We start from the raw sequence: 25900 nt of genomic DNA, 5'->3' as shown, positions 1-25900 counted from the left end.
ACATCCTGATATCTTTAAGTTTTTAGCCATTATGAATAGGGCTGCTGTGCATTACTTGATGCTAGTTTTGGCTTGAACACAGTTTTTCAAAGCAGTTGTCTAAATACAAGAGGTACACTTCTTGGATCCTAAGGTGAGACTTTTTAGATTTGGAAAAAACTGCCAAACTGTCTTCCAAAGTTGGTTGTACATGCATTCCACCAGCATCTTGAGTATATTCTTGTATGCTTATTTACTGCCTGTTTATCTTCTTGGGCCCGGTGTGTGTTTCAATCTTTACCAAATTTTAATGGCGTTGTTGGCATAATTTGAGTACAAATCCTTTATCAGATATGTGTTTTGGAAGTAGTTTCTTGCAGTTTGTGGTTTGTCTTCCGGTTTTCTGAATAAGGTCACCAGACCCAAAGTCATGTAGATTATCTTTTTTTTTTCTAGGACTTTTATAGTTTGGTAATTTAAATTTGTCTATGGGCAATTTTGAGTGAATTGTGGTTTAAGTTGTAAAGTTTGTGTCTACATTCATTTCATTACATATGGTTTGTAATTAATTGCTCCTTAACCATCTTTTGAGAAGATACAGTGAGATACTTGGCTCCATTTCAGCTTGGATTTCCAAACTTAGTATATACAGCAGAACTGCCTTCCGGATGAGGCCTCTGGGTTTGTGAGTGCGGCGCTCCCAGCACTTCTCTGATGTCCCACAGGGGGCGCCGAACCCACCTGTCTGACCCTGGGGGCACAGGTGCACCCTGCCCACAGACTTTGCTCCATGACAAGCAGACAGGAGCTTTGTCTCCTGTCAGGGCTGAGGCTTCTGGACCATGAGGCATTGTCCACACTGACAGGAGCTGGGTTTTCTCAGGAGCCACTGGTGAGGAGACTCCACAAGAGGAAAAAATGAGCAAGTGTGGAGAATCTTCCTGTGCAGCTGGCTGCTGGGTGGGTGGGGTGCATCTTCAGGGGCCTCAGGAGAGAAAGGGTTTAATGTGGAATACTGTGCGCTTTTAGTTAGTTTTATGTGCCATGTAGATGGTGACCAGTGTCGTTCTTTGGAGTCTGGTGTCTAGTTTTCCTGGCACTGTTTGTTGATGGCTTTGGGTAGAATAAACATTTTAATAATTGTAATTTTTCTGATGCATGAGCATGGAATATTGTTTTCTATTGTGTGCTCAGTTTCTTTATCAATGCTTTATAGTTTTCTGAGTGTAGGTCTTTCATGTCCTTGGTTAAATTTATTGCTAAATAGTTTGTTCTTTTTGATGGAATTGTAAATGGGATTGTTTTCTTAATTTTTCTTGCTGGTGGTTCATTATTAGTGTATAGAAACAAAACTGATTTGTGTATATTGATTCCATATTTTGCAACTTTACTGAATTTATTTTTTAACATATTTTTTGAAGTAATGTGAAAAATTGCAATACTAAAATCTCAGTTTCTACTGCACCCCAGGTAATCCACAGGACCCACGACATGGTAGCTACTAATATACTCTTCCCACGGTGCCTCTTAATACCATGCGGACTCCTACAAGGGAAATAAGTATCACAACTTTGGTTGAACTTGGTCTGGGTGAGTCTTGGCCTCTATAACAAAATTTGATGTCTGTCTTATCTGATTTTCTGGCATGATACTGACATGGTTGTCTAGAAAAGTAATTTACTTTCCAGTAATTTAAAATGTACAGAAAAGTTGCAATAATGGCAAAAAGTACTCACATTTGCCACTTCACACAAAATGCTCTGTGTGTTTTGCCCAAGGAACCAGCACATAACCCCTAAATGAGGAAATCCTGATGTCCACATTACAATTTAATACTCAGCCCCACTTCAACTTTCACCTGCTGTCCCAATTGTATGAAAATGTCTTTTTCCATCCTGATCCAGTTTTCTTTTTCTGGAACCATTACTGAGTTTCCCCCTCATTTGGACAACCTTGATGGATTTGAAGCAGACAAGATGAGTATGGGATCTAGGTGGCCTTTTCTGTATGGCTTTTTTCACTAAGAATGTTTTTAATGTTCATTTTTGTAACAAATATCAGCGCTACACTTTTTTTTTCTTTGTCATTAGAAATACAAAACATGACTTTAGCATTTAATTCACTTTACGTATACAGTTTTGTGGTATTAACTACCTTCATATAGTTGCACAAACAAGTTAACTAACATGTGTACCTCCTGTGTGCATGGCAGATACCCAGGAAATTGAGTAACACCCTGAAACGGCCCAAGACATCACCTTAAATACCGTCTTTATCTAAAACGAAAAAAAAGGAAGGCTATAGTTGTTTCTGTCTGCATTCATTTGATTGTATATGGTTTCCAATTGATGTTGTATAACTAGTTGTGGAGAAGTCATGGGATAGGTGGCTTCATTTCAGTTTGAATTTCCAAATTTCGTGGATTCTGCAGGCTTGATACAAGGTATACAAACTTCATATTGGATCAGGACATCCCATGGTGTAACTGATATTCATGGTTTGTTCAACAATTAAAGTTCTGTGTGATATGAGTTCATCCTGGAGTAATCCAGGTTAGTTTCTGTTATACATTTGTCCCAGGATGAAAGGACAAGAGAAATAAGGCCTGATTTATAAAAGTGCCTTCAAACTAATTGATACTGAAGTATAGTTGACCTACAATGTGGTGTTAATTTCTACTGTACAGCAAAGTGATTCATATATACATACATACATATATACATATTTTTCATATTCTTTTCCATTATGGTTTATTACAGGTTATTGAATACAGTTCCCTGTGCTGTACAGTAAGACCTTGTTTATCCATCCTATATATAATAATTTGCATCTACTAATCCCAAACTCCCAATCCATCCCTCTCCCCTGTCTTCCCCTTGACAACCACAAGTCTGTTTTCTATATTTGAGAGTCTGTTTTTGTTCTGTAGATAGGTTCATTTGGGTCTCATTTTAGATTCCACATATAAGTGATAGCATATGGTATTTGTCGTTCTCTGTCTGACTTACTTCTCTTTGTATGATAATCTCTAGGTCCATCCGTGCAGCTGCAGATGGCATTGTTTCATTCTGTTTTGTGGCTGAGTAGTATTCCATTGCATATATGTACCGCATCTTCTATGTCCGTTCATCTGCTGAGGGACACTCAGGCTGCTTCCATGTCTTGGCTGTTGTGCATAGTGCTGCTGTGAATGCTGGGGCGCGTGTATCGTTTCAAATTATACTTTTGTCTGGACGTGTGCCCAGGAGTGGGGTTGCTGGTTCATACGGTAATTCTAGTTTTAGTGTTTGAGGAACCTCCATACTGTTCTCCATAGTGGCTGCATCAATTTACATTCCCACCAGTAGTGTAGGAGGGTTCCCTTTTCTCCACACCCCCTCCAGCATTTATTTCTAGACACTTTAATGATGGCCATTCTGACCACTATGAGGTGATAACTCACTGTAGTTTTGATTTGCATTCTCTAATAATTAGCGACGTGGAGCATCTTTTCATGTGCCTAATGGCCATCTGTATGTCTTTGCAGAAATGTCTATTTAGACCTTCTGCCTATTTTTTGATTTGTTTTCTTTTTTGAGTTGTATGAGCTGTTTGTATATTTTAGAATGAGGCCCTTGTTGGTCACATCGTTTGCGCGTATTTTCTCCCAAATAGTTAGCACAGGTTCTGGAACGACTGGATACCCACATGCAGAAGAATAAACTTGGACCCTTACCTCCCCTCACCCCGTATACAAAAATCAACGCAAAATGGACCAAAGGCCTAGATGCAAGAACCAAAATTATAAAACTCGTAGAAGAAAACATGAGAGTAAATCTTCATGACCTTGGATTTAGTCATGATTTCTTAGATCTGCTACCAAAAGCACAAGCAACAAAAGACAAAATAGATGAATTGGACTTCCTCAAAATGAAAAACAGTTGTGTATAAAAGGAGCAAGGAATAAGATAATCCACCATCCAAAATGGCACAAGATATTTGCAAACCATGTATCTGATAAAGGACTGTAGCCCACCAGTCAAGCCCCCGGTGGTCCAGTGGAGTGCCTGTGTGGTCCCTCCCGTCCTTGGTGATCAGGGGATCTCAGGCCCCACAGCACCCGAGGGGTGGACACTGGTCATCCTCAGCACCCTCAAGGAGTGAGCGCTGGATGGTCTTGAGCCCAGATGCACTCCCATTACTGCCCTCAAAGGCTGACGGCTTCAGCATGCCTCCAGAAGGACACAGAGTATTTGCAAGTCTTTGAGAACCAAGAGAACCGTCTTCACTTTTCTGAAAAGGGCATCTTATTATTTCACAGCATGACCATTTTCAACCTGGCTCTCAGGGGTGCCCTCCCACCTTCTTTATTTCTCTGAGAGTGGCCATGGTGGTTTGGCTGTCCCCAATCCCCACACCAGGTGACAAGGCCGGTGGGGCCAGATCCTGGTAGTCCTTAGCTTCATTGGAGACTAACTCAGACTCTCAGCATCCTGCTTCTCCCCATCACCAATCCTCATCTCCTCCCCTCTCTCTTTTCCTCTTGCTTTTCAGTCTCAGATTTACCTGATGGTCACCACTCACAGTTCCCGCAGAGCCCAGAGATTTCTCCTTGAAGGAAAGGTTCTGGAAAATCAGAGGGATAAATAAAGAATGCAGCTGATTCCCGCCTTGTGCTGACGCCCAAGAGGGTGAGGAGAGTGAGTGTTTTCTCATTAGAATTTTAAATCCTCCAAGTAATAGATCATGGTGGGGGGGGGCATCCGATATCTTCCTGCTCATTCTAATAATGTCATTCCTGTATTTTAATGTGGTAAATAATTTAAATCATAAATGTGCTGAGGGGGAGATCCATTTAAAAAATGTTAGAGGTAACTCCAAGGGATTTACAACAAACAAGGACACAGAACCCTGTGTCCAGACACTGGCTGAGAGATTCCTACCCTGAGCCGCAGTCCCCTGGAGGGCGGAGTGGCCATGACTCTCCTCCCGCAGGTGAGCCTACACAGGCACATCCCACGTGGGACCACTGCATCACAGAATCTTAGAGTGGCCAATGGCAGGCAGCCGGCTAGAGATGCGGACAAGAGAAAACTGCCCAGCAGCCTGGGACAACCCCGGGGTGAGGCCTTAGGAAGGGCCAGTGTCAGAGCGTCAGAGATAACTTGAAGAGAGTTCAGGCTGTTAGGGACATCATCAGAGATGTACTTAGGGACATATTCAGGGCCTTAGTTATGGACAGGATCAGGGCATTATTTAGTGACAGCTTAGACTATAAGGGACAGCGTCAGGGCCTAAGTTAGGGACAGTGTCAGTGCTTCAGTTAGAGATAATGTGAGAGCCTTAGTTAGACACAGTTCAGGCTGTTACTTAGGGATATCTTCAGGGCCTTCGAGCCAGCATCATGGCCATAATTAGAACCAGTGTCAGGGCGTTAGTCAGGGCCAAAACTAGGGTGTTAGTTAGGGAAAGAGTCAGGTCATTAGTTACAGACAGTGTCAGGGTTTTAGGTAGGGACAGCGGCAAGTCCTTAGTTAAGAAGAGTGTCGGGGCCTCACTTAGGGGCAACGTCAGGATGTTAGTTAGGGAGAGTCAGGACATTAGAATGTCAGGTTCTGAGATAGAGACAGCATCAGGGCCTTAGTTAGGGACAGCGTCAGAGACTTACCTAGGGACATATTCGGGCCTTAGTTATGGACAGGATCAGGGTGATACAGAGGAATACCTAAGGGTAATAGGGACATCTTCAGGGCCTCAATTAGGGATAGCATCAGGGTGTTAGTTAGGGAAAGAGTCAGGCCATTATTATAGATAGTGTCAGTGCCTTAGGTAGAGAGAGCATCAGGGCCTTAGTTAAGGACAGCGTCAGAGACATACTTAGGGACATATTCAGGGCCTTAGTTATGAACAGGATCAGGGCGTTATTGAGAGATACATGAGGCTATTAGGGACAGCATCAGGGTGTTAGGGAAAGAGTCGGCCGTTATTATAGACAGTGTCAGTGCCTCAGGTAGAGACGTCATCACAGCCAGCCTTAGTTAGGAAGAGGTCAGGGCCTTGGTGAGGGACAGGGTGAGGCCAACAGTGAGGGAAATCTAAGGCTATTAGGGACATCGTCAAGGCCTTAGATTGGGTCAGCATCAGGGCTGTAGTGTCGACCAGTGTCAGGGCATTAATGAGGGACAAAATTAGGGTGTTAGTTAGGGAAAGAGTCAGGTCATTAGTTACAGACAGTTTTAGGGCTTTAGTTAGGAAGAGCATCAGGGCCTCAGTTAGGTTCAGCATCAGGACACTAGTTAGGGCCAGCAACAGGGCCTTAGGGACAGTGTTGTCAGGCCCTCAGAGATAACGTGAGGGCCTTAGTAAGAGACAGTTTAGGCCGTTAGGGACACTTCAGAGACTTTCTTAGGGATATATTCAGGGCCTTAGTAATAGAATCAGGGTGTTATTTTGTCATCGCTTAGGCACTAAGGGGCAGCATCAAAGCCTAAGTTAGGAAGGGTGTCAGCATCTTGGGGATAGTGTTAGGGACTTTGTAAGTTATAGCTTAGGCCATTAGCTAGGGACAGTGTCAGGGGCTTATTAAGGGCAGTGTCAGAGACTTAATGAGGGACATCTTCAGGGGCTTAGTTATGGACAGGATCAGGTCCATACTTGGGACCAGTGTCAGGCCGTTATTTAGGGGCAGTGTCAGGGCCTTCTGTAGAGACAGCGTCAAGGCCCTTAGTTAGGAAGAGGGTCAGGGCCTTAGGACAGGGTCAGAGACGTACTTAGGCACATCTTCAGGACCTTAGTAATGGACAGGATCAGGACCACAGTGAGGGACATCTAAGTCTATTAGGGGCATCGTCAGGGCCTTAGATAGGTTCAGCATCAGGGCCGTAGTTAGGACCAGTGTCAGGGTGTTATTTAGGGGCAAAATTAGGATGTTAGTTAAGGAAAAAGTCAGGAAATCAGTTACAGACAGTGTCAGCTTCTCAGGTAGAGACTTCAGGGTCTTAGTGAGAGCATCAACATCTCAGGTAGGAACTGCATCAGGCCATTACTTAAAGACAGTGTCAAGGCCTTAATTAGGGAGAGTGTCAGGGCCTCAGAGAAAACTTGAGGACCTTAGTAAGAGACACTTCAGGCTGTTCATTAGGGACATCATCAGGGCGTTAGTTATGGACAGGGTCAGGGTATTAGTGAAAGACAGCTCAGGCAATTAGGCACACTGTCAGGGCCTTGGTTAGGGGCAGCGTCAGGGAGTAGTTGGGGAAAGAGTGAGGCCGTTAGGTAAAGACAGACTCAGGGCCTTAGTTCGAGACAGTGTCAAGTTCTTTGTTAGGGACACTGTCATGGCTTCAGTTAAAGATAACTTGAGGGTCTTAGTTAGAGATAGTGTCAGGGACTTAGTTATGGACATCTTTAGGGCCTCAGAGGTAATTTGAGGGCCTTAGTAAGAGACATTTTGGGTCATTAGTGACATTGTCTGGACCTTAGTGCCGTCTTCAGTACATCATTTATGGGCCGCATCAGGGCATTAATGAGGGACAGCTCATGTTATTAGGGACCGTGTCAGGGCCTTAGTTAGGGACTGTGTCAGGGCCTTTGTTAGGGAAAGAATGAGGCCATTAATTAAAGACAGACTCAGAGCCTTAGATAGAGACAGCCTCAATCCTTAGTGAGGGAGAGTGTCAGGGCCTCAGTTAAAGATAAGTTGAGGGCCTTTGTTAAGGACAGCCTCCAGGCCTCAATTAGGGACAGGGTCATGGCCTCGGGACTAATTTCAGGGCCTTAGTTAGGGACAGCATCAGGGATTTAGTTAGCATAAGAGGCAAGACATTAGCTAGGGACAGGGTTAGGTTAAGGTCTAGGGATAGTGTCAGGAAATGAGCTAGGGATAGTGTCAAGACCTTAGTTACTGAGAGTATCAGGGCCTTATTTAGAACCAGTGTCAGGGCTTCAGGTAGGGCCAGCATCAGAAGCTGACTTAGGGAGAGCGACAGGTACTGAGTGAGGCCTAGCGTCAGGGCCTTAGCTGGGGACCCTGTCAGGTCATGACTTAGTAGAAGCATCAGGGCCTTGGCTGGATAAGCATTAGGGTATCTTTAGATATGATCAGGGCCTGAGTTAGTCACAGTGTCAAGGCCTCAGGGATAGTTTGAGGGCCTGAGTTAGGGACAGCGACAGGGCTTTCTTAGGGACGATGTCAGGACCTTGGTTAGAGATGGGTCAGGATATTAGCTCAGGATAGTGTCAGGGTTTTATTTATTGCCGGCAGCAGGGCCTATATTAGAGATAGATTCCGGGCCTTAGTTAGGGACAGTGTCAGGGCCTTAGTTAGGACTAGTCAGGGCCTTAGTTATCGAGAGCATTAGGGTTTCAGTTAGGATAAGAAGCAGGACATTAGCTCCAGACACAGTCAGGTTCAAGGCCAGGGAAAGTGTCAGGAAATGAGCTAGGGATAGCGTGAAGGCCTTAGTTATTGAGAGCATCAGGGCCTTAGTTAGGACCAGCGTCAGGGCCTTAATCAGGACCAGTGTCAGGGCTTCACGTACGGACAGCATCAGAGCCTAACTAAGGTACAGCAACAGGGCCTAAGTGAGGCCTATCTTTAGGGCCTGAGTTAGGGACAGTGTCAGGGCATGACTTAGGAGCAGTATAAGGGCCTCTGTAGGATCAGCATTAGGGTATTCGTTAAAGACATCAGGGCCTCTGTTAGGGACAGCCTCAGGGCCTCACTTAGGGACAGAATCAGGGCTTACTTTGGGCCAGTTTCAGGACCTTGGTAAGACATGGGTCAGGATATTAGCTCAGGATAATGTCAGGAGTTTACATATTGACGGCAGCAGGGCCTTAGTTAGAGACAGTGCCAGGGCCTGAGTTAGGACTAACATCAGAGCCTTTGTTAGGTACAGTGTCAGAGACTGAGTGAGGAGTAGTGTCAGGACCTTAGGGACAGTGTCAGGGACTGAGTTAGGTGTAGTGTCAGGGCCTTAGTTAGGGACAGCGTCAGGGATTTAGTTAGCATAGGAGGCTCGACATTACCTAAAGACAAGGTTAGGTTAAGGTCTAGGGATCGTGTCAGGAAATGACCTAGGGATAGTGTCAAGACCTTAGTTACTTAGGGCATCAGGGCCTAATTTAGGACCAGTGTCAGGGCTTCAGGTAGGGATAGCGTCAGAGCCTGACGTAGGGAGAGCGACAGGGCCTGAGTGAGGCCTAGCGTCAGGACCTTACCTAGGGACAGTGTCAGGGCATGACTTAGGAGCAGCATAAGGGCCTCTGTAGGATCAGCATTCGGGTCTTCGTTAAAGACATTCTCAGGGCCTCTTTTAGGGACAGCCTCAGGGCCTCACTTAGGGACAGCGTCAGGGCTTACTTTGGGACAGTTTCAGGACCTTAGTAAGACATGGATGAGGATATTAGCTCAGGATAATGTCAGGACTTTAGATATTGATGGCAGCAGGGCCTTAGTTAGACACAGTGTCAGGGCCTGCGTTAGGACTAGCATCAGAGCCTCTGTTAGGTACCGTGTCAGGGCCTGAGTTAGGAATAGTGTTAGGGCATTAGTTAGGGACAATTCTGGGCCAGATTTAGGACGAGCATCTAGGCCTTAGTTAGGGACAGTGTCACGGCCTTGGGACTAAATTCAGGGCCTGAGTTAGGCACAGCATATGGGCTTCAGTTAGCATAAGAGGCAGGACATTTGCTAGGGACAGGGTTAAGGTAAAGTTTAGGGATCGTGTCAGGAAATGACCTAGGGATAGTGTCAAGAGCTTAGTTACAGTATCAGGGCCTTATTTAGCACCAGTGTCAGGGCTTCAGGTAGGGACAGCGTCAGTGCCTGACTCTGGGAGAGCGACAGGGCCTGAGTGAGGCCTAGCGTCAGGCCCTTAGCTGGGGACACTGTCAGGGCATGATGTAGGAGCAGCATCAGGGCCTTTGTTGCATCAGCATTAGGGTCTTAGTTAAAGACATGATCAGGGCCTGAGTTAGTCACAGCGTCAAGGCCTCAGTTAGGCATAGCTTCAGGGCCTGAGTTAGGCACAGCCTCAGGTCTTCACTTAGGAACAGCAACAGGGCTTTCTTAGGGACGGTGTCAGGACCTTGGTTAGAACATGGGTCAGGATATTAGCTCAGGATAGTGTCTGGATTTTAGTTATTGCCGGCAGCAGGGCCTATATTAGGGACAGTTTCCGGGCCTTAGTTAGAGACAGTGTCAGGGCCTTAGTTAGGACTAGTCTGGGCCTTAGTTAGGGAGAGCATTAGGGCTTCAGTGAGGATAAGGGGCAGGACATTAGCTTGGGACAGAGTCAGGTTCCAGGCCAGTGGTAGTGTCAGGATGTGAGCTAGGGATAGCGTGAAGACCTTAGTTATTGAGAGCATCAGGGCCTTAGTTAGGACCAGCGTCAAGGTTTTATGTAGGGACAGCGTCAGAGCCTAACTAAGGTACGGCAACAGGGCCTAAGTGAGGCCTATCTTTAGGGCCTGAATTAGGGACAGTGTCAGGGCATGACTTAGGAGCAGTATAAGGGCCTCTGTAGGATCAGCATTAGGGTCTTCGTTAAAGACATTCTCAGGGCCTCTGTTAGGGACCGCCTCAGGACTTCACTTAGGGACAGCGTCAGGGCTTACTTCGGGACAGTTTCAGGACCTTGGTAAGACATGGGTCAGGATATTAGCTCAGGATAATGTCAGGACTTTAGATATTGACTGCAGCAGGGCCTTGGAGACAGTGTCTCAGCCTGACTTAGGATTAGCATCAGAGCCTTTGTTAGGTACAGTGTCAGGGACTGAGTTAGGTGTAGTGTCAGGGCCTTAGTTAGGGACAGTGTCAGGGCCTGAGTTAGGATGAGCCTCCAGGCCTCAGTTAGGGCCAGGGTCACGGCCTCGGGACTAATTTTAGGGCCTTAGTTAGGAACAGCATCAGGGATTTATTTAGCATAAGAAGCTCAACATTAGTTAAAGACAAGGTTAGGTTAAGGTCTAGGGATTGTGTCAGGACATGACCTAGGTACAGTGTCAAGACCTTAGTTACTTAGGGCATCAGGGCCTAATTTAGGACCAGTGTCAGGGCTTCAGGTAGGGACAGCGTCAGAGCCTGACTTAGGGAGAGCGACAGGGCTTGAGTGAGGACTAGCATCAGGGCCTTAGCTAGGGACAGTGTCAGGGCATGACTTAGGAGCAGCATAAGGGCCTCGGTAGGATCAGCCTCAGGGGCTTTGTTAAAGACATTATCAGGGCCTCTGTTAGGGACAGCCTCAGGGCCTCACTTAGGGACAGCGTCAGGGCTTACTTAGGGATAGTTTCAGGACCTTGGTAAGAGATGGGTCCGGAAATTAACTCAGGATAGTGTCAGGACGTTAGATATTGACGGCAGCAGGGCCTTAGTTAGGGACAGTGTCAAGGCCTTAGTTAGTACTAGCATCTGGGCCTCTGTTAGGTACAGTGTCAGGGCCTGAGTTAGGAATAGTGTTAGGGCCTTAGTTAGGGACAGTGTCACAGCCTTGGGACTAAATTCAGGGCCTGAGGTAGTCACAGCATAAGGGCTTTAGTTAGCATAAGAGGCAGGACATTTGCTAGGGACAGGGTTAGGGTAAAGTTTAGGGATCGTGTCAGGAAATGACCTAGGGATAGTGTCAAGAGCTTAGTTACAGTATCAGGGCCTTATTTAGGACCAGTGTCAGGGCTTCAGGTAGGGACAGCATCAGTGCCTGACTCTGGAAGAGCGACAGGGCCTGAGTGAGGCCTAGCGTCAGGCCCTTAGCTGGGGACACTGTCAGGGCATGATGTAGGAGCAGCATCAGGGCCTTTGTTGCATCAGCATTAGGGTCTTAGTTAAAGACATGATCAGGGCCTGAGTTAGTCACAGCGTCAAGGCCTCAGGCATAGCTTTAGGGCCTGAGTTAGGCACAGCCTCAGGTCTTCACTTAAAGACAGTGACAGGGCTTTCTTAGGGACGGTGTCAGGACCTTGGTTAGAACATGGGTCTGGATATTAGCTCAGGATAGTGTCCGGATTTTAGTTATTGCCGGCAGCAGGGCCTATATTAGGGACAGATTCCGGACCTTAGTTAGAGATAGTGTCAGGGCCTTAGTTAGGACTAGTCTGGGCCTTAGTTAGGGAGAGCATTAGGGCTTCAGTGAGGATAAGGGGCAGGACATTAGCTCGGGACAGAGTCAGATTCCAGGCCAGTGGTAGTGTCAGGATATGAGCTAGGGATAGCGTGAAGACCTTAGTTATTGAGAGCATCAGGGCCTTAGTTAGGACCAGCGTCAAGGCCTTCATCAGGACCAGTGTCAAGGTTTTATGTAGGGACAGCGTCAGAGCCTAACTAAGGTAAGGCAACAGGGCCTAAGTGAGGCCTATCTTTAGGGCCTGAGTGAGTGACAGTGTCAGGGCATGACCTAGGAGCAGCATAAGGGCCTCTGTAGGATCAGCCTTAGGGTCTTCGTTAAAGACATTCTCAGGGCCTCTGTTAGGGACAGCCTCAGGGTCTCACTTAGGGACAGCGCCAGGGGCTTAGTTTGGGACAGTTTCAGACCTTGGTAAGATCAGGGTCAGGGTATTAGCTCAGGATAATGTCAGGTCTTAAATTTTGATGGCAGCAGGGCCTTAGTTAGAGACAGTGTCAGGGCCTGAGTTAGGATTTGCATCAGAGCCTTTGTTAGGTACAGTGTCAGGGACTGAGTTAGGAGTAGTGTAAGGGCCTTAGTTAGGCTTGAGACTCCAGGACCTTCCCTGAGTTCCAAAGGGCAGATTCGAATAGTTGCTAATCAGGGAAGGGAGGGGATGCAGAGACAAGGGAGGAAGAGCCAAGAAACAGCAGTGCAGCCTTGGGGCAGGGTCCTGGTTTTGCCTCAAGGGATACACTTAAGAGTATCTTTGGGTGCTTTACCAACCTAAAACCCCCACAAAATAGAAGATTTTCGTGTTTTTCATTCCAGAGAAGCTCATCAAGAGACCATCTGAGGCCAGATTAAAGTGAGTTAAGGCCCTGTGCACACACTAATCCTTAGGATCAACTGTGCCCTTAAACCATTTCTGTAAAACTCCTCACCAGATCCTCCTGCATTGGGACGCACGGTTTTTGAGGGCACGAGTTTTCTGTGTCCCCCTTTGGGTGCCAAAGCAGTAAAGCTATTCTTTTCTACTTCCTCCAAACCTCTCTCTCTGAGATTCGATTTGGCACTGGTGCACAGAGGTTGAGTTTTCAACATCAAATTTAGTACCCAGTGTGGGACTGACTTGGTGATGGCCCCTGTGGGTCCCCTGACTTGATTGGACACTGAGATTTTCTCCACGCCAGCCTCTTTCGAGAGAGTGTAGGGTTGGAGAATTCCTTTAGAGGCCAGACCACGTGGGACCCTTGCCTGGAAAGGCCAAGCCCTAGTCATCCCAGCAGTTAGAACTCTGGGGCAGGAGTAGATGGTGGAAGAGGGACCACCCTAGCAGCTGCCGAGGCTGTCTTTGCCTTGAGGACATTCCTCTCTTCCTCCTGCCTGGACTGCCCCGAATGTCCTACTCCAAGGGATTATTTTGGGGAACCAGAAAAATAGCATTTGGGATGTTGCAGCACCTCAGCCAGCATGTGGTAACTCCCCTGGCAGGCACTCTGAGGTCCTTTTAGCCCTGTACATTTGGGGGAATCTTGGTTCCCATTTGGGTGACTTTTCATTCCAGGAAATCTCATTTGGAAGGTGCACCACTTGGACAGAGGCCACAGGCTAAGTTGAGACTTGGAAGCTGATTTGAGTCTTGTGCTGTTTGGTTTTTGGTTTCTGTTTGGTTTCTGGTTCCTTTGGTTTGAGGCTTCCATTGGTGGTTAGGATTTTGTTTTGTTCTTAGCCCGCATTTGAGTGTTCTATGGTTCAGACATAAGAAGTGCTTCTTCTTCGGTTCCATCTGATAGCCAATGGGCAAAATCCTGGCAGACTGGTCAACCTATAGTTGTAAACCTAAGACTAAGAAAAGAATGAAATTCTATTGTAATTTTGTCTGGCCAGTGTATGGATACATTCTTGAAAAATGTGGAAAGGTGGTCTTTGAATGGTAGCCTAAATGACTATACTATCCTTCAGCTAGTTATTTTGTCACAGGAAGAGAAAGACAGAAGAAGTTCTGTATGTTCAAGCATTTATGAAGCTACATAATAAAGAAAGTGAGCAGCTAGGTAACAGGCTGATGGTACAAAGAGAAAAGAAAGTCACTTTGTACTAGAGCTGGTTGTGTCTGAATGTGGAAAAAAATAAGGGGCAACATAAGATGGATACAGAAGTGATGAACATTTGTGAAAAGGGAACACTGAGGAAAGAGTTGTGCACGACCGGGATTTTCTAAGATGGATTTTGTTGGAAGTGGGTTAGGGCAAGCCTGGATTTGGTTTCTCCCTCCAAAGTTTTCTTGGAATGCTGTTTTTGATTGTGGACAGCTTGTGAGTTTCTTTGCCTGTGTCTGTGATCTGTATTTTTGTTTGAAATCTCTTTTTTTTTTTTTTTTTAAATTTATTTATTTATTTTTGGCTGTGTTGGGTTTTCGTTTCTGTGCGAGGGCTTTCTCTAGTTGTGGCAAGCGGGGGCCACTCTTCATCGCGGTGCGCGGGCCTCTCACTATCGCGGCCTCTCTAGTTGCAGAGCACAGGCTCCAGACCCGCAGGCTCAGTAGTTGTGGCTCACGGGCCTAATTGCTCCGTGGCATGTGGGATCTTCCCAGACCAGGACTCGAACCCGTGTCCCCTGCATTGGCAGGCAGATCCTCAACCACTGCGTCACCAGGGAAGCCCTGAAATCTCTTTAATTTGGTTCAGTGAATGAGTGTTGTTTGGCCAATTCTAACGGTTCTTTTGATCTCCAGCTAACTTGGAGATGCTTTAGAAGGCCCTTGAGCCATCTCAGAGAGAAATGTTTGATTAGTATGTTAAATTACATGGAATTCCTAAAAATCTAGTATGTCCTGGTAAAATTTTATCAGTCATAATTCTAGTTATTTTTAAATGTTGTATGTCACAGCAATAATGGTTTCTTTTGTCATTTACATTGTGATCAGATGTTTAACCATGACCTTTTAAGTCTTTATGTGATTTATAGATAGTTACTGTTGTGCTCTAACACTTTGCAAAACTGCTCCATCTTCAAGAAGATCTATGTGAAGGACCTTTTGGCAAGCACAGGTCTCTGATAAATTTCATATCATAATGCCAAACTGGGTAAGAAATGAAAAATCTTAATGGAGAATCGGATGGCTTCATAAAAAGTTAGCAAAAGGATTGGTTACTGAGTGAACTGGTGAATATGGTTATAATGTTTTTGTTTTTTTGTTACTGGCTTTGATCTGTGTTTCCCAGACACAGGGAAGTCCTTCACCTGAAGCTACTTAGGACTTGGAGCAATTGGGTAAATGACACCTCTGTACTGAAGTGTGTATTTATGAAAGTTACTGTGTTGGCTTCATTTTGCCCTGATGTTTAAGAGGAAAGGAAAATTACCTAGTGAAGTTATCAGAGTGTAATTACTCATGATGTATCACTGTTTGCTTTAGGTCTACTGCTAAAAGCACATGTACAATGCTTGTGTGACAATTGGGTATGAATAATAAAATGTATGGCCTATATAAAGCGTTTTCTCATTAACATACCTCTGAGCATGTTCACGATACCTGATCAGTATTCCCCCAATGTGGATTAACTAGGCAAATATAAAGGAGGCCTAGCGCTGAGGGCCATGATCTGCACCTGGGCCAAACAGCTGAATCATTCTGGCACTGACGGATTGACATTTTGATCATCAATGCTTTCTATTGAAAGACTTGTAATCAAAAGGGAAAAAAACTCTTCACGTATTGAGGTGTGAGGAAGTCACTCTGGCTTCTACATGGTTTAACTTAAATTTTACTGACCAAAGTGGCCTGTTTTTTGGCCTTTTGAATTGTACATCTGCTTTGGCATTGAGGAGGGGAATGCATTTGACAGTCAGAAAGTAACTATGGTTTAGACATCCAAGATAAACCTAAGTGACCATTGTAGATGTGATTTAGATGCATTCCTGTATTTTTTTTTTCTGTTTTTAAGTCTTTTTTTTTGGATGTAGACCATTTTTTAAGTCTATTGAATTTGTTACAATATTGTTTCTGTTTCATGTTTTGGTTTTTAGGCCACGAGGCATGTGGGATCTTAGCTTCCTGCCCAGGGATCAAACCGGCACCCCCTGCGTTGGAAGGCGAAGTCTTAACCACTGAACCACCAGGTAAGTCCCCGTGTTCCTGTATTGTTGAAATTGAATTTCTGAGCTATATCAGACTCAGGATGCCGCTAGCCATTCTCAAAACAATGTCTGCTGGTAGCTGCAACTGTACGTTTTCAAGGACTCCTCTCTTAACGATTAAATTTCAAACAATGACGTTAGATCAGATACTAATAGAAAGATGAGACATATGTGTAGTGGTCAATAGCTCCTGTTATGGATACATCAATAATACATCAGAAATTAAAACCTACTTAGGTAGAATTAGACAACTGGCTGCGAAGCCTCTCTGAAGTGCCAGTTCCAGACCAGGTTTCAGACTTATTCTCCTGAATTCCTAAGGGAATGAGATCTATTTTTACTATTAAAATTTCAGTTGTTACCCCTCCTATTTTAACTGGATTGGTTGCACCAAAATGGGGGACCAAGGGACTGAGATCTTAATCATACGAGTCTCAGGTACAGGACTTGGAACTCAAATATTTCTAACTTGGTATCCATTCCCCTAGATTTAGGCAGGACTGCGCGCCATTTACGCGAGGAGTAGCCAGAGCGGTCATCACCCTGTTCCTTGAAGGATGTGGGGAAAGATAAAAGTGAAGTGGGGATTAAAACCGAGTCCCCTTAAAACCGAGTTCCTGTGCCAAGTTTATGATTAATGTCTCAATCTGAAATGATTATTCCTTTTCTTGTCAAAAATCTGTTCTCCTCAAGATTGAGGAGTATCCAGAAGAGGAGGAGTGATACTGAGAGGGACTCTGTGGTCTCCTGGGCACAGAAGCCTTTCTGTGTGCCTCCTAACTTGTTTGTAGGGAATAGACTAGAGACTCCAGGACCTTCCCTGAGTTCCAAAGGGCAATCAGTTGCTAATCAGTTGCTAATCAGGGAAGTGAGGGGATGCAGAGACAGGGAGGAAGAGTCAAGAAACAATAGTGCAGCCTTGTGGCAGGATCCTGGTTCTGCCTCAAGGGATACACATAACAATATCTTTGAGCTCCTTAAAGAACTAAAACCCCCAACAAGTGGAAGATGTTAGCATTCTTCATTCCAGAGAAGCTCATCAAGAAACTATCTGAGACCAGATTAAAGGAGTGCAGGCCCTGCATTCACACTGATCCTTATGAGCAACCACACCCTTGAACCATCGCTCTAAAACACCAAATCCTCCCGCATTGGGACACACAGCTGTTGAGGGCACAAGACTGCTGTGTCCTCCATTGGCTGGCAGAGTGATAAAACTAATCTTTTCTATTTTTCCAAAACACTGTTCTCAAGATTTGATTCAGAACCGGTGCAGAGAGGCTGATTATTCAGTATCAGTTAGGTCCAGAGTCAGGCAGTTAGTTAGAAACAGTGTCAGGTCTATAGTTATGGAAAGCCTCAGGGAATTAGGGAGGGAGAGACCAAGATATAACAGACAGCATCAGATCCTGAGCTGGGGAGAGTGTCAGGGCATGACGTAGGACCGGCATCAGGACTGTAGTTAGGATCAGCATCATGGTCTTAGTTAAAGTTATTGCCAGGACCTGAGTTAGGCAAAGTGTCAGGGCCTGAGTTAGGCAAAGTGTCAGGGCCTGAGTTAGGGACAGCTTCAGGGCCTGAGTTAGGGACAGAGTCATGACCTGAATTAGGGACAATGTGAGGGACTGAGTGAGGCCTAGCGTCAGGATCTTAGCTAGGATCAGCATCAGGGCCTTAGTTAAAGACATTATCAGGGCCTGAGTTAGGTACAGCAACAGGGCTTCAAAGGGACAGCCTCAGGGCCACACTTTGGGACGGCATCAGGACTTTAGTAGGGACAGTGTCAGGACCACGGTAAGAGATGGATCAAGATACTAGCTTAGGATAGTGTCAGCACATTGGTTATTGACGGCAGCAAGGCTGACGTTAGGGACAGCTTCAGGGCCTTAGTTAGGGACAGCGTCAGAACCTGAGTTAGACCAAACATCAGGGCCTAAGGTAAGACTAGGGTCAGGGCCTTTGTTAGGGACAATGTCAGGGCCAGGGTTAGGCCTAGCATGAGGGCCTGAGTTAGGCTGGGCGTCAGGGCCTTAGTTAGGGACAGCCTCAGGGTCTCACTTAGGGACAGTGTCAGGGCTTACTTAGGGACAGTGTCAGTACATTGGTAAGAGATAGGTCAGGATATTGGCTCAGGATAGAGTCAGGACTTTAGTTATCGACAGCAGCAGGGCCTTAGTTAGGGACAGTGTCAGGAGCTTAGTTAGGACTAGCATCAGAGCCTTTGCTAGGTACAGTGTGAGGGACTGAGTTAGGACAAGCATCCAGGCCGTAGTTAGGGACAGTGTCAGGGCCTTGGGACTAATTTCAGGGCCTTAGTTAGGGAGAGCATCAGGGCTTTAGTTAGCATAAGAGGCAAGACATTAGCTAGGGACAGGGTTAGGTTAAGGTCTAGGAATAGTGTCAGGAAATGAGCTAGGGATAGTGTCAAGACCTTACTTACAGAGAGTATCGGGGCCTTACTTAGGGCTAGTGTCAGGGCTTCAGGTAGGGACAGCGTCAGAGCCTGACTTAGGGAGAGCGATGGAGCCTGAGTAAGACCTAGCGTCAGGGCCTTAGCTAGGGACAGTGTCAGGACATGACTTAGGAAGAGCATCAGGGTCTCAAAGACATTTTGAGGGTCTGAGTTAGGTACTGCGTCTGGGCCTGAGTTAGGGACAGACTCAGGGCTTCACTTAGGGACAGTATTAGGGCTTACATAGGGACAGTGTCAGGACCTTGGTAAGAGATGGGTCAGGATGTTAGCTCAGGATGGTGTCAGGCCTTTAGTTATTGCCGGCCACAGGGTCTGTATTAGGGACAGCTTCCGGGCCTTAGTTAGAGACAGTGTCATGGCCTTAGTTGGGACTAGTCAGGGCCTTAGTTAGGCAGAGCAATAGGGCTTCAGTTAGGATGGGAGGCAGGACATTAGCTAGGGACAGGATGAGGTTAAGGTCTAGGGATAGTGTCAGGAAATGACCTAGGGATAGTGTCAAGACCTTACTGACAGTATCAGGGCCTTATTTAGGACCAACATCAGGGCTTCGGGTAGGGACAATGTCAGAGCCTGACTTAGGGAGAGCGACAGGGCCTGAGTGAGGCCGAGCGTCAGGGACTTAGCTAGGGACAGTATCGGCATGACTTACGAGTAGCATCAGGGCCTTCGTAGGATCAGCATTAGGTTCTTAGTTAGGATACGAGGCAGGACACTAGCTAGGGACAGAGCCAAGTTACGGGCTAGGGATAGTGTGAAGACCTTAGTTATTGAGAGCATCAGGGCCTTATATAGGAACAGCGTCATGGCCTTATTCAGGACCAGTGTCAGGGCTTGATGTAGGGACAGCTTCAGAGACTGACTAAGGTACAGTGACAGGGAATACCTGAGAACTCTCTCAGTTAGCACCTGAGTTAGGGACTGTGTCAGGGCAGGACTTAGGAGGAGCATAACGGCCTCGTTAGGATCAGCATCAGGGTCTTTGTTAAAGACATTATTAGGGCTTCTGTTAGAGACAACCTCAGGGCTTCACTTAGGGAGAGCGTCAGGGCTTATTTAGGGACAATTTCAGGAACTTGGTAAGAGATGGGTGCAGAAATTAGCTCAGGATAGTGTCAGGACTTTAGATATTGACAGCAGCAGGGCCTTAGTTAGGGACAGTGTCAAGAGCTTAGTGAGGACTAGCATCAGAGCCTTTGCTAGGTACAGTGTGAGGGACTGAGTTAGGAGTAGTGTCAGGGCCTTAGTTAGGGACAGTGTCAGGGCCTTAGTTAGGACTAGTCAGGGCCTTAGTTAGGGAGAGCATTAGGGATTCAGGGAGGATAAGGGGCAGGACATTCGCTCGGGACAGAGTTAGGTTCCAGGCCAGGGATAGTGTCAGGAAATGAGCTAGGGATTGCGTGAAGACCTTAGTTATTGAGAGCATCAGGGACATAGTTAGAACCAGCGTCAGGGGCTTAATCAGGACCAGTGTCAAGGCTAGATGTAGGGATAGCATCAGAGCCTAACTAAGGTACAGCAACAGGGCCTAAGTGAGGCCTATCTTTAGGGCCTGAGTTAGGGACAGTGTCAGGGCATGACTTAGGAGCAGCATAAAGGCCTCTGTAGGATCAGCATTTGGGTCTTCGGAAAAGACATTATCAGGGTCTCTGTTATGGACAGCCTCAGGGCCTCACTTAGGGACAGCGTCAAGGCTCACTTAGGGACAGTTTCAGGACCTTAGTACGAGATGGGTCAGGATATAAGCTCAGGATAGTGTCAGAACTTTAGATATTGACGGCAGCAGGGCCTTTGTTAGGGACAGTGTCAGGACCTGAGCTAGGTGGAGTGTCATGGCCTTAGTTAGGGCTAGCATCAGAGCCTTTGTTAGGTATCATGTCAGGGCCTGAGTTAGGAGTAATGTTAAGAACTTAGTTCGGGACAGTGTCAGGGCCTTAGTTACGCCTAGCATCAGAGCCTTCGTTAGGTATCCTGTCAGTGCCTGGGATAGGAGTAGTGTCAGGGCCTTAGTTAGGGCCAGTGTCAGGGCCTGAGTTAGGAGTAATGTCAGGGCCTTAGTTAGGACCAGTGTCAGGGCCTGAGTTAGGTGTAGAGTCAAGGCCTTAGTTATGAGAGTGTCAGGGCCATAGTTAGAACTAGCATCATAGCCTTTGTTATATATTGTATCACGGCCTGAGTTAGGAGTAGTGTCAGAGCCTTAGTAAGGAACAGTGTCAGGGCCTTAGTTAGGACCAGCATCAGAGTCTATGTCAGGAATCGTGTCAGAGCCTCAGTTAGGAGTAGTGTCAGGGCCTTAGTTAGGGACAGTGTCAGGGCCTGAGTTAGAACTAGCATCATAGCCTTTGTTATATATTGTATCACGGCCTGAGTTAGGAGTAGTGTCAGAGCCTTAGTAAGGAACAGTGTCAGGGCCTTAGTTAGGACCAGCATCAGAGTCTATGTCAGGAATCGTGTCAGAGCCTCAGTTAGGAGTAGTGTCAGGGCCTTAGTTAGGGACAGTGTCGGGGCCTGAGTTAGGTGTAGTGTCAGGGCCTTTGTTAGGGACAGTGTCAGTGCCTGAGCTAGGTGGAGTGTCAGGGCCTTAGTTAGGGACAGTGTCAGGGCCTTGGGTAGGACTAGCATCAGAGCCTTTGTTAGGAACAGTGTTAGGGTCTTAGTTAGGATTAGTGTCAGGTCCTTCTGTTAGGTACAGTGTCAGGTCCTGAGTTAGGAATAGGGGTAGGGCCATAGTTAGGGACAGTATCAGGCACTGACTTAGGACGAGCATCTAGACCTTAGTTAGAGACAGTATCACGTCCCTGGGACTAAATTCAGGGCCTGAGTTAGGCACAGCATAAAGGCTTTAGTTAGCATAAGAGGCAGGAGGTTAGCTAGGGACAGGGTCAGGTTAACATGTAGGGATAGTGTCAGGGAATAACCTAGGGATAGTGTCAAGACTTCAGTTACTGAGAGGATCAGGGCCTTCTTTAGAACCAGTGTCAGGGCTTCAGGTAGGGACAGCATCAGAGGCTGACTTAGGGAGAGTGACAGGGCCTGAGTGAAGCATAACGTCAGGGCATTAGCTAGGGACATTTTCAGGGCATGACTTAGGAGCAGCATCAGGGCCTTTGTAGAATCAGCATTAGGGTCTTAGTTAAAGACATGACTAGGTCCTGAGTTAGGAGTAGTTTCAAGGCCTTAGTTAAGAACAGTGTCAGGGCCTTAGTTAGGACTAGCATCAGAACCTTTGTTAGCTATTGTGTCAGGGACTGAGTTAGGCACAGGTTCGTGGCCTTTGTTAGGACTACGTTTAGGGTTAGGGTTAGAGTTAGGGTTTTAGGGTTGGGGCTAGGGTTAGGGTTAAGGGTTAGGGGTTAGGGTTTAGGGTTTAGGGTTTAAAGTTAAGGGGAGGGTGAGGGTTAGTGTTAGAGGGTTAGGGTTACATTTCCAGAGCACTCGAACAGCATCAAGACCACATTTCTAGACAGTCCAACGTGCTCTAGAAGTCTTCGTCATGGCCCTCGTCAGAGGTGACATGAGAAAACACACTGCTTAGAATTCCTCAATGACCGCATATCTGAAGTCACCTTACTCAAGGAGAAAGTGAGCATCCTACCATGTTCTGTCGCTCACGGGAAACCCAATGTGAGCAATTGCCTTCAGGTAAGGCCCTGAATTGCCATGCAGAAGCGGAGGCGTGCAGCAGTTTCCATGAGGCCGTAGCCACTGCTCTGCATTATTTTAACGTCAGTACGCTTTGCAGGACGTCTAGGAGCCTCGCGTGGGCACCCTATTCCCTGCACGGACACTGAGTACCCTCATGCCCCCATGGGCCTGCTAAGCCACATCCAGGCCCGTAGCCCTTCGGAGCCACTCTGTGTATGCCGAGTGTAGGGCAACAGACTGCACTCTTTCTTGGGACAGCTTGATTTCGCCAGCACTCCCACAGGTCCACGAACAGCGTTCTAGCAGGTCCAACGTGCCGTGCAAGTCTGACGCATTGCCCTAGTCTGAGCTGCACTGAGAAATACCCTCGGCTTCGCATTCCATCTGGGACCCCCTGTCTGAAGTCACCCTGCCTCCAGGAGAATGTCGGCTTGCGTTCCGACTGCAACTAAAGCCCGGTTCCTCGGGTAACACTGCAGGCTTTTGAAGAGCCACGGGCCGGAGGCCTAGCTGGCGCTTTCCCTGGTTGAGGCAGTTCGCTAGATGCAGAACACCCTGCTTCGAGGAGTTGATTCAGGGAAGTAACCTATGGGTAACCTGTGTCTCTTTGGACTTGTTAGAGAGCACAGGGATGTATGCTGCGTGTGCCCGTGGAAATGGGGGCCTGATGGAACTAGCCTTGCTTTCCCATTTTGAAAGCTCCATTCATGCTGCCTTGAAGCTCCTTGAAATTGACTGCTGTTGACAGGCCACTAGCCACTGTAGGCATGGCTCTGGGAAGACAATGAGTTTTGTCGAGCTAAGCCGGGTGCTTCGATGGCCGGGGTGGAGCTCATCCTGCCACGCTCTAGAGCTAAAGGGAAACTCAACGTGAGTACTGGCCTCGAGGTAAGTCCCTGAGTAACCGCGCAGAAAGGGCGGCGTGCAGCTGTTTCCATGAGGTCTTAGTCGCTGTTCTGCTTTATTTTATTTTATTTTTTAAAATTTTTTATTGTTGTTTTAAGATTGATTGATTGATTGATTGATTGATTGCTATGCTGGGTCTTCGTTTCTGTGCTAGGGCTCTCTCCAGGTGCGGTAAGTGGGGGCCACTCTTCATCGCGGTGCGTAGGCCTCTCAGTATCGCGGCCTCTCTTGTTGCGGAGCACAGGCTCCAGAGGCGCAGGCTCAGTAGTTGTGGCTCACGGGCCCAGTTGCTCCGCGGCACGTGGGATCCTCCCAGACCAGGGCTCGAACCCGTGTCCCCTGCATTGGCAGGCAGATTCTCAACCACTGCGCCACCAGGGAAGCCCCTGTTCTGCTTTATTTTAAAGGAAGTACCCTTTTCAGGACTCCTAGGCCCCTCGGGTGTGCATCATTTTCCCTCCAAGATCCGTGAGTACCTCCAGACCCCTGTGGGCCTGCTGAGCAACATCGAGGCCCAAAGGTCGGTCCCTCGGAGGCCCTCTGTGTATGGCGAGTGATGGGCAACACACTGCTCGTTCCTTAAGGAGAGCTACATTTCCAGAGCACTGGAGCAGCCTCAGGACCACATTTCTAGCCAGTGCGACGTGCCATGGAAGTGTTCGTCACGGCCCCCGTCTGAGCTGCCATGAGAAAACACTCTGCTGAGAATTCTTCGAGGACCTTGTACCAGAAGTCACTCTGCTCGAGGTGAAAGTCAGCATCCTACCATGCTGTGGCGCTAACGGGACACTCAGCGAGAGCACTTGCCTCGAGGTAAGGCCCTGAATTGCCATGCAGAAGCGGAGGCGTGCAGCAGTTTCCATGAGGCCGTAGCCACTGCTCTGCATTATTTTAACGTCAGTACGCTTTGCAGGACGTCTAGGAGCCTCGCGTGGGCACCCTATTCCCTGCACGGACACTGAGTACCCTCATGCCCCCATGGGCCTGCTAAGCCACATCCAGGCCCGTAGCCCTTCGGAGCCACTCTGTGTATGCCGAGTGTAGGGCAACAGACTGCACTCTTTCTTGGGACAGCTTGATTTCGCCAGCACTCCCACAGGTCCACGAACAGCGTTCTAGCAGGTCCAACGTGCCGTGCAAGTCTGACGCATTGCCCTAGTCTGAGCTGCACTGAGAAATACCCTCGGCTTCGCATTCCATCTGGGACCCCCTGTCTGAAGTCACCCTGCCTCCAGGAGAATGTCGGCTTGCGTTCCGACTGCAACTAAAGCCCGGTTCCTCGGGTAACACTGCAGGCTTTTGAAGAGCCACGGGCCGGAGGCCTAGCTGGCGCTTTCCCTGGTTGAGGCAGTTCGCTAGATGCAGAACACCCTGCTTCGAGGAGTTGATTCAGGGAAGTAACCTATGGGTAACCTGTGTCTCTTTGGACTTGTTAGAGAGCACAGGGATGTATGCTGCGTGTGCCCGTGGAAATGGGGGCCTGATGGAACTAGCCTTGCTTTCCCATTTTGAAAGCTCCATTCATGCTGCCTTGAAGCTCCTTGAAATTGACTGCTGTTGACAGGCCACTAGCCACTGTAGGCATGGCTCTGGGAAGACAATGAGTTTTGTCGAGCTAAGCCGGGTGCTTCGATGGCCGGGGTGGAGCTCATCCTGCCACGCTCTAGAGCTAAAGGGAAACTCAACGTGAGTACTGGCCTCGAGGTAAGTCCCTGAGTAACCGCGCAGAAAGGGCGGCGTGCAGCTGTTTCCATGAGGTCTTAGTCGCTGTTCTGCTTTATTTTATCTTATTTTTTAAAATTTTTTATTGTTGTTTTAAGATTGATTGATTGATTGATTGATTGATTGATTGCTATGCTGGGTCTTCGTTTCTGTGCTAGGGCTCTCTCCAGGTGCGGTAAGTGGGGGCCACTCTTCATCGCGGTGCGTAGGCCTCTCAGTATCGCGGCCTCTCTTGTTGCGGAGCACAGGCTCCAGAGGCGCAGGCTCAGTAGTTGTGGCTCACGGGCCCAGTTGCTCCGCGGCACGTGGGATCCTCCCAGACCAGGGCTCGAACCCGTGTCCCCTGCATTGGCAGGCAGATTCTCAACCACTGCGCCACCAGGGAAGCCCCTGTTCTGCTTTATTTTAAAGGAAGTACCCTTTTCAGGACTCGTAGGCCCCTCGGGTGTGCATCATTTTCCCTCCAAGATCCGTGAGTACCTCCAGACCCCTGTGGGCCTGCTGAGCAACATCGAGGCCCAAAGGTCGGTCCCTCGGAGGCCCTCTGTGTATGGCGAGTGATGGGCAACACACTGCTCGTTCCTTCAGGAGAGCTACATTTCCAGAGCACTGGAGCAGCCTCAGGACCACATTTCTAGCCAGTGCGACGTGCCATGGAAGTGTTCGTCACGGCCCCCGTCTGAGCTGCCATGAGAAAACACTCTGCTGAGAATTCTTCGAGGACCTTGTACCAGAAGTCACTCTGCTCGAGGTGAAAGTCAGCATCCTACCATGCTGTGGCGCTAACGGGACACTCAGCGAGAGCACTTGCCTCGAGGTAAGGCCCTGAATTGCCATGCAGAAGCGGAGGCGTGCAGCAGTTTCCATGAGGCCGTAGCCACTGCTCTGCATTATTTTAACGTCAGTACGCTTTGCAGGACGTCTAGGAGCCTCGCGTGGGCACCCTATTCCCTGC

General features: G+C 47.6%; 1 long non-coding RNA gene across 1 annotated transcript; it reads left to right on the top strand.

Annotated features, from left to right (window-relative positions):
- Nucleotides 1-1530: 1530 nt before the first annotated feature.
- On the top strand, nt 1531-16174 carry LOC132354515 (uncharacterized). Its single transcript, XR_009499328.1, has 3 exons — nt 1531-1569; nt 4513-4658; nt 16092-16174. It is a non-coding gene; the product is annotated as an uncharacterized LOC132354515 (long non-coding RNA).
- The last annotated feature ends 9726 nt before the right edge of the window (nt 16175-25900 follow it).

The sequence above is a fragment of the Balaenoptera ricei genome, chromosome 20 (assembly GCF_028023285.1).
Source record: "Balaenoptera ricei isolate mBalRic1 chromosome 20, mBalRic1.hap2, whole genome shotgun sequence".
NCBI classification, from domain to species: domain Eukaryota; kingdom Metazoa; phylum Chordata; class Mammalia; order Artiodactyla; family Balaenopteridae; genus Balaenoptera; species Balaenoptera ricei.
The sequence above is the reverse complement of the archived record's forward strand: the minus strand, read 5'-3'. Positions and strand labels throughout refer to the sequence as shown.